The 10,135-nt window shown below is 39.6% G+C and overlaps 1 pseudogene; it reads left to right on the top strand.

Moving 5' to 3' along the window:
- The first annotated feature begins 6,615 nt into the window (after positions 1-6,615).
- Positions 6,616-10,135, top strand: part of LOC101561313 — an 8,091-nt pseudogene continuing 4,571 nt past the window's right edge.

Here is a 10,135-nt window from a genome sequence, read left to right on the forward strand (position 1 = left end):
TATATAATTATCTATCTATCTATCTATCTATCTATCTATCTATCTATCTGGGATAATTTAATTCATTTCTTAAAGCAACCCCACATACTGAAGCCAATATTAATTGTTTCTTAAAGTGGTATATCTTACTTAATGTTTTTGCTTTATGTCATGCTAAACTTTATAAAAACCTACATGTAACGTGTTGCCTAGATGAACCTAATTTGATAAACTTCATTATGAGAAAAATTATCATATTACTTCAGGCTTGGATAACTAGACTCTGTGAAATGTCTCCCCTGAATTACATTGTCATTTTGTATGCTAGTCCTTCATCAAACATTAATAAAAATACGGCCATTTTTAGCATATGTGCTGCCAAGGAAAGCACCAAATGGCCATTTTTACAAGTTCCCATTACTTCTAGAAAACAACTGTGTCACTTTCAACATCTTTGTATTATTTATTGAGAGTATAATTAAGACCCATAAAAATTTTAATTATCAGCATAAAAAGTGAAGCCCTCCTGGAGAACTGCTCACATGCCTTCCTGGAGAAGGGCTGAGGACGCTCACGATCCATCATGGTCTCCTGTTTGGTTGGGTCTCTAGTAGGCTTATGGCAATTCTGTTATCTTTGGTTTTACTGCACTTGCAGTGGTTCAATCATAAAATTAATACATGCTCGTTGCAATGATTTAAGCAGGTCAGGAATGTACAATTTATGGTAGAAAAGTCCCATCCTGAGGCAGGAGATTGGGGCACGGCCAGGAGGCTGGCTGGCAGGGCGAGACTTGTTGATCACGGAGGAGGTGTGACACGCAGTCATGGAGAGACGTCAAACCACACAGAGCAGCTTCTGCCAGCCAGGTGTGACGTCAGAAGAACACAACATCTGGCTGCTGTTGTGCCAGCCGCCACTGCGTTCTTAGGCTTTCAGGTGACCCACTCTGGATGCAGGCTGGGTTTTCTCTCTTCCTTTGGTCAGAGCACTTCTTAGTACCTCTGTTCAGAACACTTCATTTCTTCAAAACACTGTTTCTTCCCGCTCTTCCTGCCCGCAACGCCTTTAACATCTTCAGTAAATGCTGGGTTGTCACGCTCATCGGTGGGCCTGTCCAGTCCCTTCAAGGGGACACCAAGAGCCTGCCTCTGACGGCAGTCCTGCACGTTCCCGTCCACATTCTCGGGAGTAAGCACAGCTAGTACTTAGAGGAATATCCTTATAAATGTTACAGCACATATAATGCTCTTGAAGTTCCACCATCTGCAGAAGTATTTTTTAAGATTTAAACCTTCACTTGCCTTTTTCTTAAGGAAACAAAGCACCTCTGATTCAGGACACTTAGCAATATTTATGCTGCTTTCTTCATTTTATCCCACTTCTTTTCATTCTGAAAGATATATTTGTCCCATACTGCTTCTTTCCCAGAGGCTTTTCTAAGCTCTGTCTCCAATGAGGCCTTTAGTGTATCGGTTTAGCCTCTCCTGCCAAATTCTTTGGTAATTTCTGAAGTTTCAGATTCAAAGTCTCCCTGTTCATCTCGTTTTTCTAGTATCCAAAACACAAACCTGATTTACTAATACTCCTAAAATGCCAAGGAAAAAGGAAAGAGTAGTAAAGGATAGAAAGAAGTTGATGTTCTCTTTCAAAGATAGATCTCCCAGGTGCGAGATAACTGCTCAGCAGGCAAAGGTGTTTCAGCTGGTACTTGTTGTCACTTCGAGGATCAAGGGCCCTGTCTTTGTTCTGTGAAACTCATAGACTTTTATAATTAGACAAGAAACTTTAAGTTTCTGCAGAGCCATCATTTGTATTCATTTAAGCTAAGACAGCTTGGAAATAATAACCTGTTTGCTCTTTTTGCTTAAAGTACGTAACGTAAGTTGTTTGCTAGCTGACATTTGAGCATCTCCCCGAGTCTGGGATGGAGACAGTCCTGGCTGGTACCTGACGACACCTCACGTGGATGTGGGTACGGTGTCATGATGTGGACCCTGCAGGTCACTGTTGAAAGTTCTGACTGTGCCCACATCAACCGCAAAGCATATTTAAGACTTGCCTTCTCTTAAATTAAAGAGTAATGAGTTCCTAACTTCACTACTTGTGTTAAGTGATCATTCAGAGTTATACATGCTCTGTTAATCTGTTTTATTTTCCTGGCAACATCCTATCATTTGATTTCCCAAAGAGTCCATCATAAAGTATAGGTATGCAACCCATAAGGTACATGTTTATTTATCATTTTTAGAGAATACAGATACTTGGGTAAAAGTAATAAAATGAAGTAGTAGGGGAAGTGTTATTGTGTAAGCTGCTACCTTAAAATTTACACTCATATTGGTTGAAGTTTTTTGATTATTATCTCAGGTAGCGTCTGGTCTTAAAGGAGTGGTCTACAGAAATACAGAGTGCGGTCAAAAATACTGGAGCTGAGATGCATATATACCCAATTCTTTATTTTTCCTTCTATACCTTTGAGAGTGCTGCACTGTTTCTATTACTCAAAGGTCTCTTTTGAAGTGACAATACAACATACATACTTAGGCTCAAGTTCAATCAATTTCTTTACTTAACTCTTTGATGATAGAAGGGTCTTAAAATTTCTTAACACCGTTTACACACATGACATATATGTTATTTATTTATTTAAAATTCCAAACCAAAATTTCTAATAGGTATTGTGAAATAAGGAGAAATTGTTCAAAAGGCAAAGGGATCAAGGGATGCAAGGAGGAAGAAAGGAAGGAAGGGAAGAGAAAAAAATGAAAAAGAAAGGTGAAAAGGAAACAAAACTGTAAATGAAAAGGGAAAGAGTAGTTTAAGGAAGGGGAGAAGAATGGGAGAAAAAGGGGACTCAAGATGTGCTGTCTACAGGCACAAATTTCCTGTGGTGAATGTGTGACATTATCTGTCTGTCTGTCTGTCTGTCTGTCTGTCTGTCTGTCTGTCTATCTATCAATGTATCTAAATCTCCAATAAACTTAATAAAAATATTTTGGTATTATTTTAGCTGACATTATATTTAAGAACGACTGCTCATATTTGCCAATTTGTTCTTTATTTCTTATTTAATTTTAGACTTTATTATGCCACTTTTCTGCTAGCTAAAGTACATCCTTTAGAAATTTCTCCATTGAAATCTGTTGGTAGTAAGTTAACTTGGATTTCTAAATCTGAAACATTTTTCATCATTCAGAAACACAGTGATTTGATATAGAATTCCAGGTAGACAGTTATTTTCTCTGAGCATATTGAAATCTCAGTGCTGTATCTCAGTGCATTGCTGCTGAAGGGTTAGCAGTTAGTCTAAATTTCATTTGTTGAAAAGAGTCTTCACTTCTTTCTTATTGCTTTCTAAGGCAATTATGTTTGTCTTAAATATTCTGTTGTTTTGTTAGGCTCTGCATAAGGTGTTTTTTTAAATATATAAATTGCCTTTTAATCCATACTGAAAGCTATTTTCAGAAGTAGACAGTATCTTCAGGGCTCATTAAGCCTCTTCAGTGCCCCATACAAGCACCTGAGCGGCTGGACAGCCGCTGCCAGCTCCAGTGTTAGCTGAAGGAGCAATTGCTATTTTACCTACAGGGAGTTATCGGTGGAGTCCTGCACCTCCCATCAAATTCTGATTGCATGCAGTGGCGGGCTGTCCGTAGAGCGGGCATTGGTGCCACTGAGAGGGCTCTTTGCCTGTGCTGAGGAGATGGCGTTATAATGATAAATGGCAACCAAACCTCCGAAACCTTCCGTCGTGGTCGTCACAGCAGGTTCCTCATGTTACTGGGATGGCTCTAAGAATTTTTGGGGAATGGTGCAATGAAGATTTACAGCAACAAACTTGAGCTGGAGTTTAATGACTTCCGTTTTGTGTTTGTAACATCTGCTATTGTAAAAAGATGAGAATATTGTGAAACCTTGGGTCCTGGCCCATTTATAACAAGCATTATCAAAGTATATGATTTCCAGAACAACTTGTTGTGATGGGAAATAACTGAATGTTGATGCTAGAAGACAATTCTCAGCTTTAGACTTTGGATAGGTTCTGTGACCAAGAGGTGTTTCTCCAAATGTATGTGCTTTTGCATAAGCTTCTTTTTTATTTTGTGAAGTTCAGTTTTTTTGTTTTAAATAATTTTATTTTATTTTGAAAGGTAAAAAACAAAACTAAGTACAAAAGTCAGAAACAAAGATATAAACAGGTTAACATAAAACAATATATATGTTACAGATTTTCAAAACAAGAATAGCTGATTAACAATGATTGAAATATTACCTATTGTTTTCTTTAATCTTTTATTCATTTTAATGAGAAAAAAGATAAAGTAGCAATAAAGCAGTTTCAAAACAAGTTAATATGACAGTTACGATAATTAATACACTGCATACTGTTGTCTTCATGGTAGTTATTCAGAGGACAAGAGGTAGACATGATATCTTGTCTAAATAATATTAATATAAATCTTTCTTCTTATTGAACTCAGAGAAAGTAACTGTATATTTATCCTAATTATCTTGTATATACAATTTTTTTTCACTACAAAATGGTCCTTTATTAATATCCCTCTTTTTTGTTTCATTTTGTCAGAGGTGGGTGTTCCTCTGCAGTTAGAGAAGCTGTATTTTTTTGAAGTTCAGTTTTTTAAAAAATAATTTTATTGAGAAACAAATAGCATTGAGACAGCTTCAAAACCGATTAGTACATTGCACATTGTTGTCTTAGTAGTTATTCATTGTACAAGATGCAGACATGATAGGCTGTCCACAAACACTATTAGTACAAATCTTTCTATTCATTGAATTAACAGAAAGTAGCTGTATATCTATCCTATTTTGAATATACAGACTCAAAGTGGTCGTTCACTTGTATCCCCCCTTTTTTGTTTAGTTTTGTCAGAGAAGGGTATTACATTGTCATTTAAATATTGTGCGTGAATTCAGCAAAATATTACAATATATTCCAGTAGTCCATAATTAGTAGTGGGTTATCTGTAGGACTAGCAAAGTCAGAAGTTGTTGACTTGAGCCTTTTATAGCTCAGCACATTAATATGGCTTTACTTTTTATACTTCGTTTTTATACTTTTCTGCTGGATGGTTAAGATCAAGGTAAAACAAGACCTATAGAACAAGAATTGCAACTTTTGTAGCTGATAAGGTCAGTGAAATCCCCTCAGGATTTATCCTGAAACCCCGTACCACAGTTTGTAGATCCTTTGTCAGTGTCAGCCATGTGGATGAGTCACGGCCATTGCTTGGCCAGTGTGCTCTCTGTGAAAGCTTGAGAGAATGTTTTCTTTCCATGTGACTCTCCTTAGGCACACTCCACATCATCGATCACTTTCCTCTGTGGTCCCATAATCTCCTTGATCAGAAAATTTGGGACACAACTGAGTTACAGGATGTTACAATACAGGTTCTCCTATGTCCTGAGTCTTCACTGACCTTGAAAAGCTAGGGCCAAAATGTTGGCTGTCCTTTCAGTCCTTCTTTTTCTCTAATTTATGATCTGCAACTTAGGTTGTTAATCCTCCAGAAGAAAGCTTATAATTATTACTCTACAACATAGGTAGTTGAGCTTTGCCTCACTATCTGTTTGAATATCAAACACCTTAGACATAACATGGAACAGGTATTGTCCATCAAATATTGGTATGTTAAACTTTAAGTCCCTATTGAATGTGAAGAAAAAAATTTAAAAAAATAAAAAATATTTTTAAAAATATGAATAAACAATTACATATTTTAACACAGAAATTTAGAAATCTAACCATATAGAGCATTGTAGCAGGCTTCTGACCTTACACAATCCTTTGTTACTCTCCAACTGCCAGCCTTATAGGTAATTGTTGGTGGTTTGGAGAGAGTATTCAGACACAGGTTAGATAATGGTGTACCTGCCAAAGATATTTTCCTCTTCCTAAGTATAGTATATTTAAAGCTGATATTTGCTCCCTGTTGAACATGTGCAAAGACCACTTGATGTTTTTAATAGACACAGAGTTTTATGCTGGATCTCAGTTCAGCCCTGCTGTATAACTTCAGGGTCACCATGAGGCTTAAAGTTGAGCATTTGCAGAGTCCTTTGGGGACGGCAGCACACTGAAGTTTTGGAAAGCATCTGAATTTTTTCTGGGATATACATTTCATACCTAGAGGTCCATTACATTACAGAGTGGACGATCAATTTGTCCCCGTGGATTAGCCTAACTTGTGCCAGATTCCATGCTTCCTTTTCAGGGAAATATGCACAGTCACATTTTCAACATTCCTTTGTTAGAAATCCTGTGGAAAGTGCAAGCATATTTTCCCATTTCTTCAAGAAATATCATGTTCATTCTTCATAGGTGACGTCATGAGAGTGACCCGCCAGAGGAGTGCCAGTGGCTTCCTCCAGCCACACATTTTCCCCAAGAGTTCATCGTGTACTTGGTCATTCTTGAACCCATCTAGAATTTCAGAATTCATTTGACAGTTTAAGTCTGTATCCTGACAATGGATGTCATTAAATAACAGTCACTGCAGAAGGTGCCCGCTGACTAGGGTCAAATGAGCTTATCCAGGTCCACGATCCAGTGATGCGCCCCTGTGGGAGTCCAGCAAGGCTGTTTCTGTGGGTGTGAAGTCACAAGGCTACATGACTGTGAGTGAAAATGTCATGATCGAGATCAACAACATCACAGTTAAGATCAGCAAGAGCACTCCAGGATTGCTACGATGATTTTGTGGAGTTATATTTTTATTAGCTTTAGAAATTTTAGAAGCAATAAGGAGAAGCTTAAAATTTATAAATCCTCATGATATCATCTGCTCTTGCTGTTAGAAATCAGTTTTCCTCTGGTTAATGATGTCCTCCTTCTTCAGATCATTAATAAAACTGCCGCTCTTCTTATTTTGACATTTGACTGCCTTCTACTCAAGACAAGAGCCAGCTCTTTCAGGTCAGCTGCCAGAATGCCCTTTGAACTCAAATATCTTTAGACTCTCTAGATGGGAAATCTGTCTCTAAAAAACTTTTTTTTCCTTTATGCAGCATCTGTAACCTATGGAATGAACAAGTGACTAAGATAGTATGGTTATCAATAATTAATGAGGGTTGCTTGCACTCATTTCACCAAACTTGCTCCACAACATTGACAAGGTTACTGTATTTGACCAGACATCATGTAACACAGAGGGAGGAGCTCACCCTCCCACTGCAGAACTTTTGTAAACATTCTTGTTGATTTCATTTATGTAAAATAAGAAGTGTAAATAAATAGTAGAAATTTTAGATGGTTAGGTAAGAAGTTTATTCACCTACCAGGATGGACTTTTAGTAAAATGAGTATAAAAACTTTATCATTTATTTTGAATAATATAAGCAACATTTCCCTCTTCACTTTACAGAATAGATTGGCAAGCAGTTATTACAGTTCAGTGGTCTGATCAATTTCTTCACTGCCCTGAATACCTCCAGTTACTGGACAGTGGATGAGTGGAACATGGCTATGGAATTTTGAAAGACAATCTGCCCTGCATTTATTGGTATGGAATGAAGAGGTAGATATTTTGGAACATCACCATGGATGCAAGATCTAGATCAGAGAGGGAAAACTAAATCCTTCCTATGTGAAATATTAACTCACAGGCCTATAAGCAGTCTAGTTGTTCTTGTTCCCTCTGGTTAATCCATGGAACATACCCTGATTCTAAAATAAGTGTGCTGCATTAAGGTATTATGATACCTAGATAAATCCAATCAAAGAATGGCATTCAGAAGTTGAGGAAGCCCTGTTGATAGCTGAGTTGGATGGTGTAGGGAAAGGCTTCACCCGAAGTTGCACTATGGAGGATGTCACCGAGAACTTGCTGGAAGGGACTCCATCTCACCTGCTGAAGGCTAACACATCCTTTAGATAGCAATATTCTTGCCAGGATATTCATTTCTATCATCAGGGTAAACTGGCCTGGTTTACCCATTTCTTAGTATTATTTACTTTGGTGTAAGGACTGGTGACCTATTGAGTTCCAGGGCAGCATCTCTTAAGGTACTGTTAGTGGTTGGCAATGCAGTCTCCTAGTGACAGGCGTTCTGCGCTGACTGTGGTGGATCAGAGACGGCTGCAACCTTTTAATTTCAGTCTTATGTGTTCAGAAAAGGTCTGTGCTTCTGATTTTATTTGTTTCCTCTAAAACCAAACATGTTTTCATGAATCCGTAAAGAGATGTAGGGAAAGCATGGTCCAAAAGGCACCAGTGTCACTTAGGTGGAAGAAACGTTTGTGAGATCTGTTTTGCAGCACGAAGGCCAGCTAATAATGTGATGTATATTTCAAATTGCTAAGAGAGTAAACTTCAAATGTTCTCCCTATAAAAATGTAAATATGTGAGGTAAGATTTCTGTTAGTTAATTTTAGTTAATAATTCCTTCCTGTGAACATACATCAAAGCACCACAAATACATCATATAATTTTTTCAATTAAAATTAAAAGTAAAAGCTAAAAAAGTAATTAAGAAATAAGAGAAGCAGAAGTGGAGTTTCTTGATAACAACTTTCTTCCAAAACTCAATTCAGTTGCCTTTTGCTTAGAAAATGAGTTTTTGTCCGACACCTCTCACAGACAGCAGAAGGTGAAGAAATCTGCTCCTCCGTTTTCTCTTGCTGAAAACCTCTGCCCCGAGGTCACATGCGGGGTTGATGTTTCCGTGACATTTGCTACAGTGCTTTTCCTGAACTCTCTGTGTGTTGAATTGACATTGAAGAAAAGTGTGAAGCTATTATACTTAAAACATCCCGTTGTTATTCTCCAAGTGGCCTGTTGCAGAATTTAGTTCATGGCTGTTTGCCCGTTCTTGATAAACATAAACTTGTGGGATTTGTGAGCTGAGTGCCCAATTTATATGAACAAGTTTTCCTTTTAACTATGTGTAGAATGTTCTTGACATAAAGTACTTTTGTTACCGCCTTTATTCTATAACACTAAAGTTAACCTTAACTTAGTGATTAACGAATTACTCAGTTTCTGAGCAATTTGTCCCTCAAATCAGATGACATTTTTTCGATTCAAATTGCACAACTGCTAATTGTACTTACTTATCATTGAGATCTAAGAATACAGTTTATTGGAGCAGGACCCCGGCCGCAAGATGGTGGCGCCCCGCGAGGCGGCCGCGGCTTCCTCCTGCGCGGGGGGCGGCGGCGGGCGGGGGCTTCGGGTCCTGGCTGGATGAGCGTTTGGAGGCGCTGGGAGTGGACCGAGCCGTGTATGGCGCCTACATCCTCGGCGTCCTGCAAGAGGAGGAGGAGGAGGAGGAGGAGGAGGAGGAGGAGGAGGAGGAGGAGGAGGAGGAGGAGGAGGAGGAGGAGGAGGAGGAGGAAGAGAAGCTGGACGCTCTGCGGTGCATCCTCTGTGCTTTCCTGGAAGAAGACTCCCTGCTTACCATCTGCAAAGAGATTGTCGGGCGGTGGTCGGAATCTCAGAATGCTGTTCCCAAAGTGAAGAAAGAAGATGAGGTCCAGGCCGTGGCCACACTGACTGAGAAGCAGGCGCAGATCGTGGTGAAGCGTCGGGTGGTGACGCAGGAGCCGCGGCAGAGGAAGGCAGCCCTGCCGCACAGTATGCGCACGTGACTGACGAGCGGGATGAACCAGATGAAAACGGTGATTCGGGCGCTGGGATGAACACCGGTTCTGACAAATCTCTGTTCCGAAACACCAACTTGGAAGACGTCCTCGGCGCTCGGAGGCTGGAGCGAGACTCACTTCGGGATGAGTCCCAAAGGAAGAAGGAACAGGACAAGCTACAGGGAGAGAGGGACAGACTAGCCAAGCAGGAGCGCAAGGAAAAGGAGCAAGAGAGGGGAGCGGAAGCGGTAACCTTGGGCTGCACTGCACTCCCGCTGGGGGACCTCAAGCTGTGCTGCGTATGCCTGCGCGGACTGAGCACCTCCGCGAAAGCCTTCTGCTTTTGTTTAAAAGGAAAATCACAATTATTCTAATTAGGACAGGTGCATTCAGTGGTCTGGGCAGTCACATTACAGGTGATGTTCTCTACCAGAGGCCTGGAATGGGGCAGCTTTTATATTTTAATACTCAAGTCCCAGGCTTCTTTAGCTCCTTTTAAAAAAGAAACTTTTGGATGAAGTACAGGATTCAGGAAGTTGAGTCAGGTTC

Source organism: Octodon degus, unplaced genomic scaffold, assembly GCF_000260255.1.
Source record: "Octodon degus isolate 3935 unplaced genomic scaffold, OctDeg1.0 scaffold00005, whole genome shotgun sequence".
In the NCBI taxonomy this organism is placed as follows: domain Eukaryota; kingdom Metazoa; phylum Chordata; class Mammalia; order Rodentia; family Octodontidae; genus Octodon; species Octodon degus.